This window comes from Rana temporaria, chromosome 9, assembly GCF_905171775.1.
Source record: "Rana temporaria chromosome 9, aRanTem1.1, whole genome shotgun sequence".
NCBI classification, from domain to species: domain Eukaryota; kingdom Metazoa; phylum Chordata; class Amphibia; order Anura; family Ranidae; genus Rana; species Rana temporaria.
This window is the reverse complement of record NC_053497.1, coordinates 133,314,010-133,339,603: the sequence shown is the minus strand read 5'-3', so window position 1 is coordinate 133,339,603 and position 25,594 is coordinate 133,314,010. Positions and strand designations below refer to the sequence as shown.

The 25,594-nt window shown below is 43.3% G+C and overlaps 1 long non-coding RNA gene across 2 annotated transcripts; it reads right to left on the bottom strand.

Moving 5' to 3' along the window:
* Nucleotides 1-1,011: 1,011 nt before the first annotated feature.
* On the bottom strand, nucleotides 1,012-17,726 carry LOC120914096. Of its 2 annotated transcripts, XR_005743613.1 has the most exons (4): nucleotides 17,684-17,726; nucleotides 16,762-16,798; nucleotides 1,737-1,812; nucleotides 1,012-1,663 (listed from the first exon to the last, which is right to left on the bottom strand). It is a non-coding gene; the product is annotated as an uncharacterized LOC120914096 (long non-coding RNA). The 2 variants fall into 2 exon arrangements; XR_005743612.1 differs by lacking the exons at nucleotides 16,762-16,798; nucleotides 17,684-17,726 and adding an exon at nucleotides 7,278-7,502.
* Nucleotides 17,727-25,594: the final 7,868 nt, after the last annotated feature.

The following is a 25,594-nucleotide window of genomic DNA, read 5'->3' as shown; positions in this document are numbered from 1 at the left end:
TGGGAACAATTGTGAACTCCAGACTGGATTACGCAAATGCTCTTTACCTCGGACTCCCAAAGTACCAAATCTCTCGTCTGCAGGTCATTCAGAATACGGCCGCCAGACTTGTGACTGGGAAAAAAACATGGGAATCAATCTCACCTTCGTTGAGAACCCTTCACTGGTTGCCAGTAAAGGACAGAATTGCTTTTAAAGCACTCTGTCTGGCACATAAGTGCATCTATGGGAAGGCTCCGCAATATCTTTGCGACAAGATAGAACCCCACAATTCCAATCGCCTTCTACGATACACTAACCAAAACCTGGTCAAGGTACCCAAAGCCAGATACAAGTCCAAAGGAGAAAGAAGGTTTGCATTCCAGGGTCCAAGACTATGGAACGCTTTACCAACCAGCATTCGGTTGGAGGAAAACCACCTGGCCTTCAGAAGACAGATTAAAACTCTGCTCTTTTGATGTCGAGACAGGAACCATCTAGCGCCCAGAAGAGATTCAGTTCTCATGTGCCGCGCTATATAAGTTTTTCATTCATTCATTCATTGTGACCAACAACTTTAGACACTGGCAAAAAACGGATGTGCTCCTGGGAGGAGGGGTTATATTGGGAGTAAACTTCCTTAATTAGGGTTTACCAGTGTCAACATCTGAAGGTGGCCTATTACCCATTAAGTAAATACTTAAGGCTGTGTCCCATGATGTACGATAAAAAAAAAAAAGCATAAAGAAAACAGGCAATTAAATTTGAGGATTAGAATGCTGCAATATATACTGTACATTTTGTGTGTGTTTAATACCGCAACTTACCCATAACTAGTTTTACCAAGACGATTTGTACCTGGATATTGTAGCAACATGTTGCAAGGTGCAAGACAAGCAATTCGGAAATAGACTTGCAGTAACCTTTCCTACCCAGGCCACAGAGTTTGAGGAACTGCTTCAATTAGTACCAAGTTCTTAGCAGAAACTAGGTTTTCAGTAATCAAGTACAGACTGAAAATGGACACAAGACCATTTGTAAACTATTAATTGTAAAATGTGCTTTGTATGGGGTGTCTGTCTTCCAATAAAAGGATGACCAATTCTTAGAATAAGGGTTGTACTTACAATAGGGCTATCAATACATTACAGTAATAGAGAGGGAATATGGGATAACAGGGAAAGAAAAGGGTCTTACAGGTGTAACACATTCTTTTTGGATAAAAGGGACCCTGGGCAGAGATTCAGACTTGAGACCCACACCCCAGCTGGGAGGGTTTTCACAGCCATTGAAGACTATTGAACTCAAGGTCATAAGAAGTTTGTTCCTCTCCAGGCTCAACTTTCAGATCCTTTGAGTAGATATCACAGCATGTCCATCTAATTCATCAGCCTTCAGGTACCATGCTGGCCAGGTGTGAGTGGACAGTTGAACATCCTCAGGAGTTCTGTTGGTTAAATGACCTTATGTTCTTGTTCCAGCCATGTTTACTGCAGGCTCGCTGTAGACACTGTAATTTGCTTCACATCAAAGTCCTTTCAAAGCTTTGTGGTACAAGACCTATTGCTCTCATGTGCCACCTGCACATCAATTTCTTCCCAGTATATCAGTAATCTTGCATTTCCTTTAAGTGTCTGGAGGAATGTTCTTGAAGATATCCTTATACCAAGATATTGTACTTTAGCTGAATACAAAAAAAAAGTTTCATTATCAAGTCCCACAGATTACAGGATTTATAGACCAAATTTGATACATACCTTTCAGATGACTCTCAAACAGCAGTGTTGCCATACTTCAGCCTTGACGTCATCTCACCAGCTACAAAATATGGGCCTTAGGATCACAAGAAAAGCAGTAAAACTGAATATGGCGTTGGTTGTAACGAACAGATATTGACAACTGAAACCGTGTACAACAGTGGTCATCAACCCTGTCCTCTGGGCCCACTAACAGGCCAGGTTTTATGTATTACATTGGGGAGATGCAAACTAGAATACTGCAATCACTGAGCAGCAAATGATATCACCTGTGATGTATCTCAGTTATCTTGCAAACCTGGCCTTTTAGTGGGCCCTGAGGACAGGGTTGATGACCACTGGTGTATAGTACCTAAAGTCTGACCCAAGAATAGATCAAACATACAGAGAACTGGGGAAGGGAAGCGCAAGTAAGCCACCGATATATAGGTAATCAATATGGATACCTAATAATTCATCATGTAACCTGTTGGGTTTTGTTGCTGTAGCCAAATAGTCATAGCTATAAAAAGGAGGGGGGAGGGGAAAGGGGGATAGGCAAAGGGAAGGCTTGTTGAAAGGGGTTACTAATAGCAACAAATGATGATCTGGACAAAGATATGATACAAAAATTATTTATTGTAGTATCAAATGAGTATAAAATATGCAGCCATTTATGAACCTTATGAAAAAATGTTATTTAAAAGAAATAGATTGCCATGGACATATATAACAAACAGGACTCCGTTGACAGACACAGCTAGGGTTGCCACCTCATCCCTTTAAAAAGGAACACATCTGAATTACACAGGTTCTGTGGCTGATTAAGGTGGTAATTAAACTCACTTGGTGTCTTATCTGCATTAAATTAGCCTCAGAACCTGTGTAATTCAGATGTGTTCCTTTTTAAAGGGATGAGGTGGCAACCCTAGACAGCACTAGTCCGGACGTTGTTAGTTCAGCCACGAGTTACATGCACATCAAACAATGGGTTAATCAATTTAACTTTCAGGGAAATAAGGGCAATTAATAAATCAGGTTAGAAAATGCCTGATAGCCCCTCCTTGGTCAGGCCAATGGGTGCTTTTACAAGTGGCTGAACCCAGTGTGAGAGAAGGGGGAAAGGGCAGGGAGCAATGGGAATTGGCTAAAGGGCCTAATAAGTTTCTAGCTATTCAAAATTGGAGTGTAAGGGCCTTATAAATACACTAATTAGGCCAGTTAGTAGTCCTAAAGCACGTTAAGCAGAGGGGTAGGCGGATGTTAATCAGTCAGACCGTTCAGCAGAGATGGGTTAGTGATGTTAATTTAAGGCAATCCTGACAAAGGTATTCCTATTCGGTCCATTGATATCCATTGAACAGGAGTGGATTAGATTTGTCAACTTTGAATCACATTAACCATACATAGGCAGTCCCATCAGTAATGGCTTGGAATGAATAGACAAGTAGTCAAGTAGATTTAAGCAAGCATGGTAATCATTGCGCTCATAAATAGACAGATGCAGGTGGCCGCAAAAGTACCAATATCAGTGGCGAGAATGTTTATGCATTACCAACATGTTCTGTACATTACCGACTTGTCTGTTTCACTCAAACATTTGCTGGTTTGTTTTCTGGAGCGTCAGCTTATGTTGGTTGCTGGCAGGTTTGCCACCAAGACAAAAAGTGTATTGGACCGTTGAATGGAAAGGTTGACAATGAATATCCACTTAAGAAATATATCAGAATTTATGCGAAGATAAAACTGATCCAAGCGCTCTATGGATATAGTGTGATATCCGAGATATGTATAATGGTGGTTTTAGCAGAATAGCAGCTATTATAAAAGTGATACTATGAATAAGGAAAGGCGTCTATGTGGAAACACTAACAGCGCTAAGGTAAATGATTAAAATAAATCTAAAATTACCCCTCTGCTTATGGTGATAATTAATCACAATTAGGTGTACGTTTATCAAACATTGATAATTTATCTCATTTCAGTTCTCAGGAGTTCTCAGAGAAAAATCTTCTCCTCTGGCACCCCGTTTATGAAGCGGAGAACATTTGTTCTCAGAAGAAGAGATGAGAAGTTTTTCCTCTGAGAACACCTGAGATCTGAGGAGAAGGGGGAGGGGCTGCCTGTGATCTTCTCATACACCTGTGTGATTACAGAGCAGCTGAGTTTTAAAAGTGAAACCAAAGTTAAAAAGACTGTTATTACATGAAAATAATAAGCGCTTTTTTACACACATTTTGGCACAGGTTATTTTAAGATGCATTTTGGTATGGTTTGTAATGCACACTTTGGTGCTTTTTTTAGCATATAGTTTGACACCTTTTTAATGTGCATTTTGATTTGCCTTTTATTAGGGCTGTGCAAATTAACTTTTAATTAATCGATTAATCTTAAATTTTTTTGATCGATCAAAATCTTTTTCGATTAAAATTCTTTTGATTGGTACTCACCTCTCCGCCGGCTTCTGGGCCTTCAGGGAGTTCCGTCGGAGATCCAGTAATGTCACGGACACCGGCGGGGCTTACCGTGTCCATCTGAAGGGCTCCTTTGCTGTGCCTTCATATCTGCATGCCGGCGGAACCTTACTATCTGCCACACGCAAGGGCTGTTACACTTTCCTCTATCATGTCCCTTCTACAGCCATCCACTGGGAGTTGTGATAGTTCCCTTCATGGGACATCTACATGGCGACGGACTGATGTTAACCTCTCATCTGGATTCAGCAGTGGTATCGTTGTACACATTTTTATACCAGTATCATACTTGGCTACATGTTTTTATGACTGCTTTTGGTACAGTTTGGTATTACTCGCACCATTTTTACAGTTTATGTAGCTACATCGATTTTATCTCCAGTGCAATATTTATTTGGTTACCTACTTGAAGACTATAAAAGTTTTAATGCTATTCCCATCGAGCGCTGCCTTTGTGTGTTTTTTGTATCCTGCTATCCATTTTTCCAGTGGTTGGTAGCTGCACTGGGAATCAGCCTGCAAGGAGATCAGCTAAAAGTAGTTGGAGCTGCATGTGCGTTATAATTAATCGAAATTAGTCGATTGAACAGAAAAATTTTGATCAGTAACAGCCCTACTTTTTATGCGTATTTTGTCAAACCACACATTTGCTAGCCACTTTTGGGATGCCATTAACAATTAATGACACCGCAAGCATATCATGCATTCTGCATGTGTTTCTGGAACACACTCCAAAACGCAGGTAAATAAATGAGCCAAAATACATGTTAAAAAAAGCACCAAAATGTACATTTTGGGCATGGAGCATTGTGCATTTTTTCAATGCGCATTTTGGCAAGTTGCTAGAGTATTTGTCAAATGACAAAATGTGTGGCAAAATGCATGTTGGCTAACTGCATTTAGGGTGCCATTAACAATGAATGGCACCCAAAAACGCATTGCGTATTTTGACAGAATTTTAGAGCAATTTGGAATTGTGGAAAGAATTGCACAATTCTGCCAACAATTCTTAATTGTTAAGATGTGAATGGGTCCTAAAAGAAAATACATTCTAACTATACTGTGTATGTGTGTGTAATACAAATTATATATATATATATATATATATATATATATATAGATAGATGAGAGGTGCAGTGAAAAGAGGCCTACTAATGCACTTCCGGCGCCAGGTGGCTATATAACAGCTTCACCCTAGTGACAGTGAGGTGGGATAAAAGCTATCAATATATAAATAAAATTATATGATAATATATAAAAACGACACCAAAAGAGTGAAATTGGTGTTTAAAAAGAGCAGCTATTTAAAATTAAATGGAAACCATTTAAATGAGTATAAAAAGTATCAGTGAACGTGAACTTGTGTTCAAACAGATAAAAACAGCGCTCAGAGTAGAAGAAATCTAATTAGAAGGGTGAAAGAAATCCTAATAATCAGTGATTTGAGGTAGGTGATCGGACTATGGTATATGTGCACCAAATACCTATGGATACACCATCAAGTGTGGATAAATCCCCTGCACGGGTAGGCTTACCACAGCAAGTCACTGAACAAACTTGCTCTCAAATCAGTAGATCATCCAGGAATGTAGGGGTTAAATAGCTCAAGCGGAGGTACATGAAAGGACAAAAACACAAAGATCTCTCATAGTGTGATAATGTCCTACACTGACCCCGAATAAGATGGGTGAAGCCCACTAATAAATGCCCGTACAATGTTTAAACTGTGTATAAACAAAATTGGAAAAGGTTTCACCGCCGTCACTGTAGACCTCCTGCCCGAAGGGGCCGCGCGAGTACTGCGGATTCGATGTGTAGATCTTCCTCGCTGACGGTGGAACGCGGTGGAACGCGGTGGAACGCGGTGGAACGCGGTGGAACGCGGTGGAACGCGGTGGAACGCGGTGGAACGCGGTGGAACGCGGTGGAACGCGGTGGAACGCGGTGGAACGCGGTGGAACGCGGTGGAACGCGAGTGAGATTTCTGTGTAGCGCCGTCTGTAGCCACGCGTGGCTACAGACAGCGCTACACAGAAATCTGACTTGCGTTCCATCGTCCACCATCGTCAGCGAGGAAGATCTACACATCGAATCCGCAGTACTCGCGCGGCCCCTTCGGGCAGGAGGTCTACAGTGACGGCGGTGAAACCTTTTCCAATTTTGTTTATACACAGTTTAAACATTGTACGGGCATTTATTAGTGGGCTTCACCCATCTTATTCGGGGTCAGTGTAGGACATTATCACACTATGAGAGATCTTTGTGTTTTTGTCCTTTCATGTACCTCCGCTTGAGCTATTTAACCCCTACATTCCTGGATGATCTACTGATTTGAGAGCAAGTTTGTTCAGTGACTTGCTGTGGTAAGCCTACCCGTGCAGGGGATTTATCCACACTTGATGGTGTATCCATAGGTATTTGGTGCACATATACCATAGTCCGATCACCTACCTCAAATCACTGATTATTAGGATTTCTTTCACCCTTCTAATTAGAGTTAGATTTCTTCTACTCTGAGCGCTGTTTTTATCTGTTTGAACACAAGTTCACTGATTATATATATATATATATATATAATCACCTATATACATAAACATATATAGTTATTTATATCAATCTTTAAGCTTGCTTTTGCTGATATTCACATCACAGCAGCTTCTCACCCAGATTCTCAACCTCTGAGCTGGAGAATCTGGGACGGAGATATTTTACAGAGATAGCCAGTGAGATCCTCAGATCTCACCTTCATAAACTGGTCATCTGTGTAAAAGTGAATGACGGAAGGGTGTGTCTTGTGATGAGAAGTGAAAAACATGTTCTCCACTCCTCATCTCAGCTTCATAAACTGGCACACTAGTGAGAGCAATTGTCAATCTAAATCAATCATGTGCCATGAGTGAAAAAGAAAACAAACCTCACTGCAATAATGGTTAAAATTGAGAAAGCATCAATGATGCAAAGTCCATTCACAAAAAACTAATTAGCATGAAAAAGTCTCTTAAATCATTGTAATTCCCGTGCGATGATATACTCCTGAAGTATCCAAACAGATCTTCACATACAGGTCTCCCTTAGGAGTTCTACTCACCAGATGCCTATGGTGTAATCAGCCTTGAGAACTCCTATAATCCTGCTGGGATCCTTCAAATGGAGTGCCTTGGCTGTATCCTGGATAACTCTAAGAATCTCTTTCCTCCCGTTATCAGCGTCTCAGTGGAGTGGATGGATGATCAAGGGCAGGGTTTAATCATAGGAAATAAGCATAGGAAAGGGACATAGTGTAATATTGCTTTTTATTAAACACAGCCCCACACAAAATGTAATGCTTACAATGTTAAAGCGGGAGTTCAACCATTTCTTTTTTTTTTTTTTTTTTCCCCCTTATCTTCCTGCTCGTTCGGTCTAGGGGAATCGGCTATTTGTATTAAAATATGATCCGTACTTACCCGTTTTCGAGCTGCATCTTCTTCAGTCGCTTCCGGGTATGGGTCTTCGGGAGCGGGCGTTCCTTCTTGATTGACAGGCTTCCGAGAGGCTTCCGACGGTCGCATCCATCGCGTCACTCGTAGCCGAAAGAAGCCGAACGTCGGTGCGGCTCTATACTGCGCCTGCGCACCGACGTTCGGCTTCTTTCGGAAAATCGTGACGCGATGGATGCGACCGTCGGAAGCCTCTCGGAAGACTGTCAATCAAGAAGGAACGCCCATTCCCGCAGCCCATACCTGGAAGCGACGGAGAGGATGCATCTCGTAAACAGGTAAGTAATGCTCATATTTTAAAACAAATAGCCGATCCCCCTAGTAAAAACGAGCATCCATCTAAGGCTAAAAAATGCCCTCTAAGGGTGAACCACCGCTTTAAGATTAAAACAGGCACATCAGATGTAGTGACTTTTAGCTCACATAGCTATGTTGCTTGTCAGCTCAGCTCCAGCTGACAAGTTGTTCGTTCAGTACAACTGCTGTCTGAGTTTAGACTCGTCGTGTAGCTGGCTACACAACGCTGGCTCTGAATTTAAATAGGCAGAGCGGGAGTGTCCTTCTGCGCTCTAGCCTATGGTGTATCAGCTGAGTGTGCGGATCATACCCGCCCACTCAGACCTGGAGCTCCCTCTCAGGTCTGTTCACTGGCCGATGACGTCACCCTATGCATAACTAAGGGCGCGGACTGCATTGTGATGTCCGCGTGTCCATATTATGCTGCGTGCTAGAGATTGGTGTCACCACCCTCCAATCGGATGACTAGGCATCTGTGTCACCCTGGTGGAGGGGGTGTCCGTGCAGAAATAGATCAGATGAGTGTTACCTCTGTTTTACCAGAGGAGCACTCACCATCTCAGTGTGGTTACCTAATCCCGGATGTTTTGTCCTGCCCCCTGTCACCTGCAGCCGCAGAACAAGTTTTGGGAAAAACAAAATGTTATATCTTTAGACACCCGAATCAACATAATGGGTGTGTGTCTCAACAATGTACCCCATATGAGCACAAATTTAAAATAATGACAATGCTTTACCTAAATGGCAGCGTGAGCTGTAGATAAGCAGTCCAAGACAAAACCTTATATGTAAAATACAATATATAGACAAACGTAAATCCATTAACATGCTCAGGCACTATGAGCTGAAACATGGATGTATACGTTCTAACTCATAACAAACAAATACAATTAAAATAGACGACTATCTCATTGTTATTTATATGTATTCTATAAGAGTTAAGGTAAATTATTAAAATATACAAAGTCTTAATCTAATGAAAAAATACCTCTATAAAAATGTAGTGATTACTACGTGTATCAAAGACAGTGAGTACACTAAGTATAGGACTGCTCTAAAAGAATCTAATAAAACATTAATGTTAAAAAATGTGTTAAAATGTAAAATGTGAATGCTTAATAAAATGATCAGCATGAGGGAAAATGTATGTATTCCTGTGTAGCAATTCACTTAAATCCTTAAAAGTCAATATGAGCTAAAACTAATGGTTACTTATAAAACAATTTATGTCCAGGTCTATGTTCAGGCCATTGGGGCTGAGTGTATTAGTGAGAAAAATCCACTCCGTCTCACGTTTAGATATTTCCCTCACCCTATTGGACCCTCTCCAACTAGGGTTAATCTTATCTATGCCCCAAAATATCCACTGAAGTCACGATTGGCAATCTGTCCTGATTAGGTGTTCCACATTCGATATTGTATTTAAAGATGTCGCTCTATTTTTACGTAATGTATTCTTCCGTTCATTATACACAAAAGATGACTCAGTGCCCGCTACAGTAGAGCCAATAGAAGTCGGGGACCAGGAGGCTCTTGACATACTGAACTTACTACTGGATGAGAACCTTACACCAGATGAGGAGCCCTCTACATTAATAAGACGTGCCAATTTAAGAATAAATCCAGACCGACTTGGAAAAGATTGACTGGACCAAAAATTCCATTGATAACTTAACTACTGGTGAAAGACAAGCCCTGAAAGAACTACAAAATAGTAAAAGTACTGTCATCAAAAATAGTGATAAAGGGGGCAATGTGGTCCTGCTCATTCAACAGCAGTATGAGAGAGGTAAAACGCTTGCTCAGCGATTAATCTACATATCAGAAACTATCACAACCCTCTCCATGCGGTTGATGAGCTAAACCTTAAATTAAAATTAGCCAAGGATGAGGGTCTCTTGATACAATCAGTGCCCACAAATGGGCACTGACTGGCAACATGGATAAATCAGTGCTGCCCCACAGTGTCCACCAGTGCCGCCCCACAGTGCCGCCCACAGTGCCCCCCCGTGCCGCCCCACAGTGCCCCCCCGTGCCGCCCCACAGTGCCCCCCCGTGCCGCCCCACAGTGCCCACCCGTGCCGCCCCACAGTGCCCACCCGTGCCGCCCCACAGTGCCCACCCGTGCCGCCCCACAGTGCCCACCCGTGCCGCCCCACAGTGCCCACCCGTGCCGCCCCACAGTGCCCACCCGTGCCGCCCCACAGTGCCCACCAGTGCCGCCCCACAGTGCCCACCAGTGCCGCCCCACAGTGCCCACCAGTGCCGCCCCACAGTGCCTCATACTAGCACCGCCAATCAGTGCCACCTCATCTGTGCCCATCAGTACTACCTCATCGATGTCCATCAGTGCTGCCATATCAGTGCCCGTAATTGAAAGAAAACGTACTTATTTACAAAAAAATTAACAGAAAAAAACAAACTTTTTTTTCTAAATTTTCTGTATTTTTTTAGTTGTTGCGCAAAAAAAAAATCGCAGGTGATCAAATGGCAGCAAAAGAAAGCTCTATTTGTGGGAAAAAAGGACGCCAATTTTGTTTGGGTACAGTGTAGCATGACCGTGCAATTGCCATTCAAAGTGCGACAGTGCTGAAAGCTGAAAATTGGCTTGGGCGGGAAGGTGCGCAAGTGCCTGGTATGGAAGTGGTTAATTATAAACAATAATTTTTTCAGAGTCCGTTAACAATCTCAATAATTCTTATGAAAATCTTATTGATCTTTTCACTCACGATTTATTTATTCTTTCACATGTCGTGTGGGTATTTCACATTTTATTGATGTGTTTATTTGCGCAATGATGCACTTTTCACAACATTTTGCAGAGCGTTTAAACCTTTTTTTAGGGGTTTTGCATGCAGTTCTAATGCATTTTGCTTTTTTTCCCCCCTTAACCACTTGCTGATCTGCTGCGGCAGAATGCCACAGCTGGGCGAAGCGACATTACCTTGTGTTGCTTTCCCCATGGCCCATGGCACGCCCGCGGAGCTGATGCGAGCGCGAAGACTGCCGGGCATCCCGGTTCTTAGGCCTGATTTACACCTTTGCATTTTTAGTGCATTTTGCACTACAGTCAATTTAACATGGTTTCCTATGGAACACGTTCTGTGGTGCAAATCTGCAAAATGCATAAAGCAAAAAAAAATGCAAAAAGCAAAAAAAAATGCAAAAAGCACAAAAAATGCAAAAAGCACAAAAAATGCAAAAAGCACAAAAAATGCAAAAAGCACAAAAAATGCAAAAAGCACAAAAAATGCAAAAAGCACAAAAAATGCAAAAAGCACAAAAAATGCAAAAAGCACAAAAAATGCAAAAAGCACAAAAAATGCAAAAAGCACAGGTGTGAATAAGGCCTTAACCACTTAAGCACCGCCGATATACATCAGCAGAATGGCACGGCTGGGCACAATCACGTACCTGAATGTGATTGTTAAATGCCCAGCCGTGGGTCGCGGGTGCATGCCTGCGGCACGTGCCCGCGACCCGGTCCGAAGCTCCGTGGCCATGGGACCCATGGACCCGATCGCCACCGGAGTCCCCCGATTGGTCCCTGGAGCTGAAAAACGGGGAGAGGTGTGTAAACACACCTTCCCCGTTCTTCACAGTGGCGCTGTCATTGATCGTCTGTTCCCTGGGAAAGGCGATCAATGACGTCACACGACCAGCCCCCCTACAGTTAGAAACACATGGTCACACTTAACCCCTTCAGCGCCCCCTAGTGGTTAACTCCCAAACTTCAATTGTCATTTTCACAGTAAACAATGCATTTTTATAGCACTTTTTTGCTGTTAAAATGACAATGGTCCCAAAAATGTGTCAAAATTGTCCAATGTGTCCGCCATAATGTCGCAGTCACGAAAAAAATGCTGATCGCCGCCATTAGTAAAAAAAAAAAATTAATAAAAATGCAATAAAACTATCCCCTATTTTGTAAACGCTATAAATTTTGCACAAACCAATCGATAAACGTTCATTGCGATTTAACCAAAAATATGTAGAAGAATACGTATTGGCATAAACAGAAAACATTTTTTTTATATATATTTTTGGGGGATAAATATTATAGCAAAAAGTAAAAAATATTGAATTTTTTTCAAAATTGTCGCTCTATTTTTGGTTATAGCGCAAAAAATAACCGCAGAGGTGTAAAAAAAAAAAAAGGACGCCAATTTTGTTTTGAGAGCCATGTCGCACGACTGCGCAATTGTCAGTTAAAGCAACGCAGTGCTGAATTGCAAAAAGGGCCTGGTACTTTACCTGCATATTGGTCCAGGTCTTAAGTGGTTAAAGGAGAAGAGACTGATCATCTGTTCATACAATGTATGAACGCCAATCTCTCTCCCCCTAGGAAGTCCCACCGATACCCCCCAGAGTTAAAACACAGTGAGGGAACATAGTTAACCCCTTGATCGGCTTCTAGTGTTAACCCCTTCCCTCCCAGTGACCTTTATACAGCAAAAAGTGCATTTTTAAAGCACCAATCGCTGTATAAATGAATGTCCCAAAAATGTGTCTAAAGTGTACGGCAAAATATCACAGTCCCAATAAAAAAAAAAAAAAAATCACAGATCACTGCGATTACTACTAAAATAAAAATGCCATAAAACGACTCACTATTTTATAGACGATATAACTTTTGCGCAAACCAATATACACTTATTGCAATCTTTTTACCAAAAATATGTAGAATACACATTGGCCTAAACTTAGAAAAAAAAATATAGTTTTGAAAAAAAAAACGTAGGATATTATAGCAAAAAGTAAAAGTGCTTTTTCAAAAATTGGCGCTCTTGTTTATAGCACAAAAAAAATAAAAGAAGCAGACGTGAATTCCACCAAAAGAAAACTATTTGTGGAAAAAAGGATGCAAACTTTGGGTAAAATGTCACACAACCACGCAATTGTCAGTTAAATTGATGCAGTGGCAAATTGTAAAAAGTGCTCTGTCAGGAAGGGGGTAAAATCATGCAGGGATGAAGCGGTTAAACACACTGTATATAGCTGTTACTAACTGACAGCTCGGTTATGGTATGGACCTGGGGGACCCCACACCTTTTTTATGTTCAGCTGTCAGCGGGGAATACTGCTGACAGCTGATGACTCATTTGTTAAGGACGTGGCTGCCAGCTTCGCAGCCCGCTCATTAGCAACCAGCTATATATAGTTCGCAAACCAAAACATTTAAACTGCAAAACACATGGAGAAAAAAAAATAAAAAAATAAAAATCGCATAACACACTTGCATTTCTGGTGGGATTTCATTGAAGTACATTAGATGCAAAACATAAGAAAAAAGCGCAGACCCTTCCCAAAAATGCACCAGCTGCAAACGCATAGATGTGAACATGTAAAAAGGAAACCATGTTAAATAGACTAGCGAGTCTCTCAAAAACACAGGTGTGAACCTAGAGTAAGGCCCCTTTCACACTGGGGCATTTTTAGAGCGTTTTTCGAGCGAAGCCTCATCTGCAATCCCAATGTGCTGGTAAAGCACCACCAAGACCTTAACGTTTTAGGGCGTTTTTGCACTGCCTCAGTGTAAAAAGGGTAAAGCGTTTTTACATCGCTTTCAATTCAGGGGCGTTTTTGGAGCATTTCTTTTAGCGCACAGATGCTGCTTGCAGGACTTTTCTCAACGCCCCGCCAGTGCAACATTTAAGTGTGAAAGGGCAAGGTGTTTTTACAGTGCTTTCAATAGAGAGGGGGGTTTTGGGAGTTTTTTTCAGCACCCAAAAGCTGCTCCAAAGATGCTGCTTGTAGAACTTAGTGTGAAAGGGTCCATTGAGATGCATTTAGAGCATTTCATGAGCATTTTAATAGCGCTATTTTTAACGCTAAAACCCGCTGTAAAAAAGGGGTCTAAATAAGTTAGTGTATTCAGAAATTCAACAAGCAACATTTCCTACAAAGCACATCTGCCAAATCGGTGAACAACAATTGACAATAAATGAAGCCTGCACTGGAGCTCAGCAGCCAGAGAGCCAGGCAACTAGCATTTTCTGCAGGAGAGATTCACAGCAGCAGGCCGCTGTCTCTTCCTGACAATGTAGGTTTTTTGCTTATATCTAAAACTAGTCTTAGTCAAGATAAAAAATTCTAGGAACTGAGCAAGCTGAAAAATGGTTTATAGTATAGCTGACTCAGTATGCACCTGGGTTTGGAAACAAAAACAGGGCATAAAGCAGGCGTCTCAAACTGGTGGCCCTCCAGCTGTTGCAAAACTAAAAAAGTCCAATGAGGCATTGCAAGAATGACAGTTACCAGCATGACTCCCACAGGCAGAGGCATGATGGGACTTGTAGTTTTACAACAGCTGGAGGGCCACCAGTTTGAGACCCTTGGCATAAAGGAATAACCATGGCAGCCAATCGGCAACTGACCCATGTGGTTTTACAGCAGTCATGTGATTGATAAGAGTAGTACACATTGTACGGTTTATTAAATAAGCCCCAATCACTTATTAATGCAACAAACCCCCACTAAAAAAGAAAAAAAAATATCGATCACCAGAGGCCAAGGGCAGTCCTGCCTGCCATCCACCCAATGGCCAAGGGGTCAGCCTGCCTGCCATCCACCCAATGGCCAAGGGGTCAGCCTGCCTGCCATCCACCCAATGGCCAAGGGGTCAGCCTGCCTGCCATCCACCCAATGGCCAAGGGGTCAGCCTGCCATCCACCCAATGGCCAAGGGGAGGCCCACAACATGTATTTGTCACATTTAAACAAACTGTAGCTTTTAAAAATCAACAGTGCAAACATAAACAAACACAACTTGCCAAACCAAGATGGAGACAGCAAGCCATGTGCTCATACCTGTAGGCCAAATGGAAGACTGCTTTACAAGTGGGCGTATTTATATGTAAAGCAGGACAGGTGAGCTGACACAGCCACACCTCTTCAACTTTAACCTCTTATTGCCCAGATTTGGTGTTGCTTTTGTTTTTTTTATAGTTTATGAAATAAAATAAAAAAGTGTCACTTTTTTGGTCAAATTCAGCAATCAAACTAGACAAATAGGTTTATTCAATAGTGCATTAGGACCCGTTCACATCTGTGAAACGCACATTGCATTTTTAGTGCAGCTGTAAAATGCAAGGCGTAATGCATTTTTCATGTGTTTTCCTCCTTGGTCCCCGGTGGAAATATGGACATGCGACTCAAAAAATGCGCACAAAAAAAGCATTTTGCTTTTTCTTAATGATAGGTGTTTTTTTGATGCATTTTTTTTCACAAAACACACAAAAGATGCAGCACATAGGACTTTTCAAAAGGATAGCCCACAGGTTCACATCTGATTCATAGTATTTAAAAAAGGGATACACACCTCTGCCACACTGGGAAGCTGCCAAAGCACAGCAAAAGCCTACAGATGTGAACAGGCCTTAACATATAGAATTAAGTCATATGATTGATAATAGTACTACACATTGTATGGTTTATTAAATAAGCCCCAATCACTTATTAATGCAACAAACCCCCACTAAAAAAAAAAAAAAAATTATCGATCACCAGAGGCCAAGGGCAGTCCTGCCTGCCATCCACCTAATGGCCAAGGGGTCAGCCTGCCTGCCATCCACCCAATGGCCAGAGGGGAGGCCCACAACATGTATTTGTCACATTTAAACAAACTGTAGCTTTTAAAAATCAACAGTGCAAACATAAACACAACTTACCAAAACAAGATGGCGACAGCAAGCCATGTGCTCATACCTGTAGGCCAAATGGAAGACTGCTTTACAAGTGGGCGTATTTATATGTAAAGCAGGACAGGTGAGCTGACACAGCCACACCTCTTCAACTTTAACCTCTTATTGCCCAGATTTGGTGTTGCTTTTGTTTTTTATAGTTTATGAAATAAAATAAAAAAGTGTCACTTTTTTGGTCAAATTCAGCAATCAAACTAGACAAATAGGTTTATTCAATAGTGCATTAGGACCCGTTCACATCTGTGCATTGTGAAACGCACATTGCATTTTTAGTGCTGCTGTGAATTTCCCAGGTGTTTTCCAAGTGTAAAAAGGGTAAAGCGTTTTTACATCACTTTCAATTCATTTCAATAGAGAGGGGCGTTTTTGGAGCGTTTCTTTTAGCGCCCAAAAGCTGCTGCACAGATGCTGCTTGCAGGACTTCTCAACGCCCCGCCAGTGCAACATTTAAGTGTGAAAGGGCAAGGTGTTTTTACAGTGCTTTCAATAGAGGGGGGTTTTGGAAACAAAAACAGGGCATAAAGCAGGCGTCTCAAACTGGCGGCCCTCCAGCTGTTGCAAAACTAAAAGTCCAATGAGGCATTGCAAGAACAACAGTTACCAGCATGACTCCCACAGGCAGAGGCATGATGGCACTTGTAGTTTTACAACAGCTGGAGGGCCACCAGTTTGAGACCCTTGGCATAAAGGAATAACCATAGCAGCCAATCGGCAACTGACCCATGTGGTTTTACAGCAGTCATGTGATTGATAAGAGTATTACACATTGTATGGTTTATTAAATAAGCCCCAATCACTTAATGCAACAAACCCCCACTAAAAAAGAAAAAAAATTATCGATCACCAGAGGCCAAGGGCAGTCCTGCCTGCCATCCACCCAATGGCCAAGGGGTCAGCCTGCCATCCACCCAATGGCCAAGGGGTCAGCCTGCCATCCACCCAATGGCCAAGGGGTCAGCCTGCCATCCACCCAATGGCCAAGGGGTCAGCCTGCCATCCACCCAATGGCCAAGGGGAGGCCCACAACATGTATTTGTCACATTTAAACAAACTGTAGCTTTTAAAAATCAACAGTGCAAACAAACACAACTTACCAAACCAAGATGGCGACAGCAAGCCATGTGCTCATACCTGTAGGCCAAATGGAAGACTGCTTTACAAGTGGGCGTATTTATATGTAAAGCAGGACAGGTGAGCTGACACAGCCACACCTCTTCAACTTTAACCTCTTATTGCCCAGATTTGGTGTTGCTTTTGTTTTTTTTATAGTTTATGAAATAAAATAAAAAAGTGTCACTTTTTTGGTCAAATTCAGCAATCAAACTAGACAAATAGGTTTATTCAATAGTGCATTAGGACCCATTCACATCTGTGAAACGCACATTGCATTTTTAGTGCAGCTGTAAAATGCAAGGCGTAATGCATTTTTCATGTGTTTTCCTCCTTGGTCCCCTCTGGAAATATGGACATGTGACTCAAAAAATGCACACAAAAAAAGCATTTTGCTTTTTCTTAATGACAGGTGTTTTTTTTATGCATTTTTTTCACAAAAACAACAAAAGGTGCAGCACATAGGACTTTTCAAAAGGATAGCCCACAGGTTCACATCTGATTCATAGTATTTAAAAGGGATACACACCTCTGCCACACTGGGAAGCTGCCAAAGTGCGGCAAAAGCCTACAGATGTGAACAGGCCTTAACATATAGAATTAAGTCATATGATTGATAAGAGTATTACACATTGTATGGTTTATTAAATAAGCCCCAATCACTTATTAATGCAACAAACCCCCACTAAAAAAAAAAAAAAATTATCGATCACCAGAGGCCAAGGGCAGTCCTGCCTGCCATCCACCTAATGGCCAAGGGGTCAGTCTGCCTGCCATCCACCCAATGGCCAAGGGGTCAGCCTGCCTGCCATCCACCCAATGGCCAAGGGGAGGCCCACAACATGTATTTGTCACATTTAAACAAACTGTAGCTTTTAAAAAACAGTGCAAACAAACACAACTTACCAAACCAAGATGGAGACAGCAAGCCATGTGCTCATACCTGTAGGCCAAATGGAAGACTGCTTTACAAGTGGGCGTATTTATAGGTAAAGCAGGACAGGTGAGCTGACACAGCCACACCTCTTCAACTTTAACCTCTTATTGCCCAGATTTGGTGTTGCTTTTGTTTTTTTTATAGTTTATGAAAATAAAATAAAAAAGTGTCACTTTTTTGGTCAAATTCAGCAATCAAACTAGACAAATAGGTTTATTCAATAGTGCATTAGGACCCGTTCACATCTGTGCATTGTGAAACGCACATTGCATTTTTAGTGCTGCTGTGAATTTCCCAGGTGTTTTCCAAGGAGGAAAACACCTGGAAAATGTACAGCAGCACTAAAAATGCACCAAGGAGGTCCCCTCTGGAAATATGGACATGTGACAAAAAATGCACACAAAAAAAGCATTTTGCTTTTTCACGATAGGTGTTTTTTTTATGCATTTTTTTCACAAAACACACAAAAGATGCAGCACATAGGACTTTTCAAAAGGATAGCCCACAGGTTCACATCTGATTCATAGTATTTAAAAGGGATACACACCTCTGCCACACTGGGAAGCTGCCAAAGCGCGGCAAAAGCCTACAGATGTGAACAGGCCTTAACATATAGAATTAAGTCATTCCGAGTTTTCTATAGTAACCTGAAATGTGATTGGTTGGTACGGGTTACTACATGGCTGCCAAGCATCCCAGATCACACGAGACAGCCCAGGGATTGTGGATGCTGTTTGAAAAGGTCTGCATCCTGCAGGGTGTTATTCTCCTATCAACACTGGCCCGGATTCAGAAAGCAATTGCGCCTGCGTAACCATAGTTACGCAGCGCAATTGCTGACTTGCGCCGGCGTAACGAGTTCTCCTGATTCAGAGAACTCGTTACGCCGACTGCAGCCTAAAATCTGCGTGGCATAAGGCTCTTATGCCACGCAGATTTTAGGCTGCATTCTTGCAATGACCGCTAGGGGGCGCTCCCATTGTGGTCAGCGTATAGTATGCAAATTGCATACTTACGCCGATTCACAATGTTGCACGCCCACTGCGTACGGCGTCTTTAGCGTAAGGCTGCCCATGCTAAAAGCAGGGGCAACCAATGCTAAAGGATACCCGTCGTTCCCGCGTCGCGCCGTTCAAATTTGACGTCGTTTGCATAAGTGAACCGTGAATGGCGCTGGACGCCATTCACGTTCACTTTGAAGCAAATGACGTCCTTGCGACGTCATTTGCCGCAATGCACGTCGGGAAAGTTTCCCGACGGAGCATGCGCTCTACGCTCGGCGCGGGAGCCCGCCTAATTTAAATGATTCCCGCCCCCGGCGGGATCATTTACATTAGGCGCCCTTACGCAGGGCAAGTTAACACAGCGCCCCCGCAATTTACGGAGCTACTGCTCCGTGAATCACGGGCAGCGCCGAAAATTTGCGCGGGCGCAGGGCAAAAACGCTGCCCTGTGCCTGCGTAAGAAAGGCGCAGATTCTTACTGAATCTGGGCCACTGATGATTAGGGATGAGCTTCGAGTTTGCGTCAAACTCATGTTCGACTCGAACATTGCCTGTTCGCCTGTTCGGCAAACAACAAACAATTTCGAGTGTTCGCGGCAAATTCGAAAAGCCGCGGAACACCCTGTTAAAGTCTATGGGAGAAATCTAAAGTGCTAATTTTAAAGGCTAATATGCAAGTTATTGTCCTAAAACGTGTTTGGGGACCTGGGTCCTGCACCAGGGGACATGTATCAATGCAAAAAAGTTTTAAAAAGGCATTTTTTTCGGGAGCAGTGAATTTAATAATGCTTAAAGTGAAACAATAAAAGTGAAATATTATTTTAAATTTCGTACCTGGGGGGGGTGTAGAGTAAGCCTGTGAAATAGTGCATGTTTCCCATACTTAGAACTGTCTCTGCACAAAGTGTCATTTCTGAAGGATAAAAAGTCATTTAAAACCGACTCGTGGCTATAATGAATTGTAGGTTCCCAGCAATTCAGAGAGAATTCATTCATAAAAAAAAAGCATGGGTTCCCCCCAAATATTCATTCCAGACCCTTCAGGTCTGGTGTGGATTCTAAGGGGAACTCCACCCTAAATAAAAAAAATGGCGTGGAGTTCCCCCACAAATCCACACCAGACCCCTTATCCGAGCACGCAACCTGGCCGGCCACAGAAAAGAGGGGGGACAGAGAGCGCCCCCCCTCCTGAACCATACCAGGCCACATGCCCTCAACATGGGGAGGATGTCCCCATGTTGATGGGGGCAAGGGCCTCATCCCCACAACCCTTGCCTGGTGGTTGTGGGGGTCTGTGAGCGGGGGGCTTATCTGAATCTGGAAGACCCCTTTAACAAACGGGACCCCCAGATCCTGCCCCCGCCCATGTGAATTGGTAATGGGGTACATTGTACCCCTACCATTTCACAAAGGAAGTGTAAATTGTAAAAAAAACACACACACCGTGTAAAAAAGTCCTTTATTAAAAAAAAATCCAGTGGTGGTAATCCACTCTCGGTCCCCGCTCAGCGCTCCAACGTTGTATGTATCCAGCGATGGGTGATCTCCTCTCCGGTCCAACAATGAGAAGATCGTCCAGGATCCAGAGCGCAGCCCGGCGAATGATGCTGCTGAAGCTGGTGACATTTCTTATTTAGGTGAGGTGGGGCCACCTGTCACGTGACCCTGCCCCCCTCTGACGCACCCTCTGCTACATCACTGGGGAAGCCCAGGCTTCCCCCTTGCGTCAGAGGGGGCTGGGTCATGTGATGGGTGGCCATGCCTCTCCTATATAAGATCACTAGCTTCAGCAGCGTCATTTGCCGGGCTGTCTCCGGTGGAGACAGGTGGCCGGCGATGCTGCGCTCTGGATCCTGGATGATCTTCTCATTGCTGGACCAGAGAGGAGATCACCTGTCGGCAGGGCCATCTTAATAGCCTCATGGGCCCCTGGGCAAAGTAATGCTATGGGCCCCTACAAGGTTGCCCCAATTTACGCACCAACTCTCAAGAATGGAAGTACAATATTTCTACTTTACAGTGTGTCACTTGCCACCGTCCCCTGTCACCAGATTCAGCGTGTCACTTGCCACCAAATTCAGTGTGTCATTTGCCACCAAATTCAGCGTGTCACTTGCCACCAAATTCAGCGTGTCACTTGCCAGCAAATTCAGCGTGTCACTTGCACCAAATTCAGCGTGTCACTTGCCACAAAATTCAGCGTGCCACTGTCACCTGCCACAAAATTCAGTGTGTCACTTGCCACTGTCACCAGATTCAGTGTATCACTTGCCACCAAATTCAGTGTGTCACTTGCCACCAAATTCAGCATGTCACTTGCAAACCAAATTCAGCGTGTCACTTGCCACCAAATTCAGCCTGTCACTTGCCATTGTCACCTGCCACCAGATTCGGTGTGTCACTTGCCACTGTCACCTGCCTCAAAATTCAGCGTGTCATTTGCCATTGTCACCTGCCACAAAATTCAGCATGTCACTTGCCACTGTCACCAGATTCAGTGTGTCACTTGCCACCAAATTCAGCATGTCACTTGCCACCAAATTCAGCGTGTCACTTGCCATTGTCACCTGCCACCAGATGGGCGCGACGCTGTCATATAAGGAATTCCACGCATGCGTCAAATCATTACGACGCGTGCGGGGAATCCCTTTGGACGGATGGATCCGGTGAGTCTGTACAGACGAGCGGATCCATCCGTTGGAATGGATTCCAGCAGATGGATTTGTTGTGCATGTCAGCAAATATCCGATCTGCTGGAATCCATCCCAGAGGAGATTTCTCCGCGGAAACAGATCCGCTGGCGTGTACACATCATAGGATCTATCCGCAGAAACCCATTTGCTGGGATTTATCTGCGGATGGATTCTATCGTGTGTACGGGGCCTTAGCCAATCACAGATAATCTCACATTGAGCCTTGACCTATCACAGCTACCTTTGCATCCATTCTGTCTGGGAGGTTCCTAATACTATACATGTGCTGCAAATTCATTCCACATGAAGACAGAGAGCAGAGCAGACATACAGAGTTCAGTTTTATGGAAGCAAGGGCATAAATAGGTACGTTACACAGTTATACATGTTCTTATTGTAAATAGTGTGATCAGAACTGTATACTGATCTAGTTGTGTGTTCACTTGTAGTTCCACCAAACAAAGTCATCTAACCGCACTAACTACACTCGAACGAACTAAGTCACATCCATCCATCCACTTTAACAAGCTAACTGCACCAAACTCATTACCGAACTAAAGCAACACTGCAAACCAAGTTGCAAACCACAGTTATACCTTTCAGAGAAATCCAAGAATGCTTTGATAACTTACAGAGAGAGAGAGAGTATAAATACTGAAGAAAGAACTATATCCACCATTTTATGTTGAATGACAAGATTGAATATTTGAACCACCATTTTGTTATACTTATTCAACACGTGTTTGTACATGGACTGTCTGCTGCAAAGCAGCAGTGTTATCTATGAAGAAAGTGAAGTTAATAAAGAAGTTATTTAAGCATTTGGGGCCAGATCCTCAAAAGGGATACGCCGGCGTATCTACTGATACGCCGTCGTATCCCTGTTTCTATCTTTGGAACTGATCCACAGAATCAGTTTCCCAAAGATAGGCAGAAGATCCGGCATGTGTAAGGGACTTACACTACCGGATCTTAGGATGCAGTACCGCATCCGCCGCTGGGGGCATTTCGAATCGAAATGCCGCTTTGCGTATGCAAATGAGCACTTACGGAGATCCACGAAGCGGTTTAGCTTCGTGAAATCTCCGTAAATACTTACGTCGCAATCGTAAAATTAGGGCTGCTTTTACAAAGTGTAAACTGTTTACACCTTGTAAAAGTAGACCCTTATTTGCAGCCACGCTGATTTTTTTTTTTTTATTCTTTTTTTTTTTCCGCCGTATCTTTTTTTTTTCCCGACGCAACTTTTTTTACCTGGCGCGATTCACAAAACACGGCGTAACGTAATTTCGCGCTATGCCTGTCGGGAAAATGACGTCACGAGCATGCGCAGTACGTCCGGCGCGGGAGCGCGCCTAATTTAAATGAGACTCACCCCATTTGAATTGGGAACGCCTTGCGCCGGCCGGATTTAAGTTACACAGCCGAAAATTTCTAGGTAAGTGCTTTGTGGATCGGGCACTTAGGTAGAAATTTTGCGGCAGTGTAACTTAAATCAGAATAGTTAAGTTACGGCGCCTCTTTGTGGATCTGGCCCTTGGTGTGCTCTTTAAACCTTACTGCTTCCATAGAATGGCAATAGAGGAATTTTCAGAGTAATAGACAGTCTTGTTGGACTGAAAAGTCAGAGATATCACAATTATTCTAATGCCACAGCACATGAAGCACTTTATAGTGTTGCGCCTGCCACAGTGGAACTATTATTCCCTTTGAGGGAAAAGCGATAGCGCTCCTCAACTTGCGGAGCGCCAGCATATACCGCCGTGTAGCAACCGATCCCTGAGTGAGCAAGTAAAGACACCTCAGCAGAGTTACCATAGAGGCCATAGAAGCGTGTTTACTCAAACTGCAGCCGACTCTTAAAGTGGCAGAATGGCAAAGGCAAGATAGTCACGGAAAAAGTGCCAACACTCCTACGACCCCTAGAGAGAGAAAAAGACGCATGGTGGGAGACCAAAGTCCAGACCTAGAGTGCCTGCACCGCCACCCACGAAGAGGCCAAGTACTGCAGCCAGCTAGTTTTCCCGCCACTAGGCCCAAAGCCTGCAGCAGAGCTTCGCAAGTCATCACAGAGCATCGCAAGTCATCACAGAGCATCGCAAGTCATCACAGAGCATCGCGACTCATCGCAAAGCATCGCAAGTCAGCGCAAGCTTCGCATCAAGAAAAGACAAGTCTCCTCTGAGGCCCCGTACACACAACCGAACATGTCCGATGAAAACGGTCCACAGACCGTTTTCATCGGACATGTCCGCTGGGAGCTTTTGGTCTGATGTGTGTACACACCATCAGACCAAAATCCCCGCGGACAGAGAACGCGGTGACGTAGAAGACACCGACGTTCTCTAACACGGAAGTGCAATGCTTCCACGCATGCGTCAAATCAATTCAACGCATGCGCGGGATTTCGGGCCGCTGGTTATACGTCATAACCAGCGGACATGTCCGATGAGTCGTACTAACCATCGGACATGTCTGACGGACATGTTTCCAGCAGACAAGTTTCTTAGCATGCTAAGAAACTTTTGTCCGCTGGAAACCTGTCCGCTCGGCCGGAAAACTGTCCGCTAGGCCCTACACACTGTCGGACATGTCCGCGGAAACTGGTCCGCGGACCAGTTTCAGCGGACATGTTCGGTCGTGTGTACAAGGCCTAAGACTGACATTTGTTCCAGCAACCTACTGATCACAGTATCCTGCTCTTCAGAATAAGGTCAAAGCTTTCCTTTTATTACTTATCATTGCACAAAGGCCTTGGCATAAAGAGACATTTTCGTGTTCAGGAATAAAAGACTGTAAAGTAAAAAAAAGGACGGTTTGTAGTATACGGACTCTAAAGTATTTAAAGTGAAAGTCATTTATTGCCTGCATCTATTGCTATTGCATTTAAAGTGAAAGTCATTTATTGCCTGCATCTATTGTTATAGCATTTAAAGTAAAATGTCTAAGTCTAGTATTACCATGCCACTGTTAGAGGATACAAAGATAGATAGTATAGTGGGTGAAGAGCAAGTGAACCTGTCTGAGGTAGAAGAGTCTGATGCAGCATTATTCTTGCCCCAAACAAATAAGCTAAGACGCTCAGAGCGTATCAGAAAACCGACCCAAAAAATGCAGGAAAATTTGGAGCAAGAAGCAGCATTAAAAGGAAAAGGGTTCACCAGAATATACGATAAGTGGAAATTATACATTAAAGATGCTCGTAGAAAGCTAAAGCAAGATAGTATAAAAGAAAACTTGAGTGATCTGGTAGAGACGATAGAAGAATGTGAATCAGAGCTTGGCAGTGTATGTCAATCTGCGGTCATCCACGACACCTTCCCAGGATATTGTGAGGAACATGGACACATGTACTGCAGTCACTAAAGATTTAGTAAAGCTCATGAGAGAATTATCATCTGAAGCTAACTATGATGAAGTTAAGGTGAGGAAGAGAATGAACAAGCTCTTCATGAGAGACTATGCTAGGTCCTTAGGGGGAACCACAATCTCAAGTGGGACTTCCTTCACTAGCAGAAGTGCCAGTTACACATCAGAGTCCTCAAGTACTCTAGCCAAAAGAAAGGAACTTGTTGAACAACTTGCTGTCAAGAAAGCAGAAATCGAGATGGAACCTGCCATTGAAGCATAGCGCCATCAACTGAAAAGTCTGGAAATGCTGAAAGAAGTTAAAATTATAGAAGCCAGACTAAGAGTACACGAAGAGGACATGAATGGTAGTCATAGGTCCAAGTCTGTATTAAGTGACTAATCAGACTCCTACTTACCTTCATACATCCAGGAAAATGAGAGGAAACCTCCAGTATGTAGTGAAGAAAAAAGTCATTGCCATTCCATCCCTGCTCAGAAAGACGAAAAGAGAGACTCACTTAATTTAGAACTAAGTGAGAAAATAAAACAGGACAATTATACTCTCAGGCCCCGTACACACGACCGGATCGATCTGCTGAAACTGGTCCAATCGAGAAGTAAGTCGCACATCCACGCTGAAGTCCCAAAACACCCAACTTTGGACTGCCAGTTCTCCCGAACCGTAACCGGTAGGGACTTCCTTTAATCGCCACTTTGTAGCCCCATATGTCCTGAACCGAGCAAGCGGAGCAAGCGGACCGATGGCAGTGGAGATATCGCGTCTCAAGCTGACCCTGTTTCCCCATAGACTCACATGTTAAACGGTCCATCT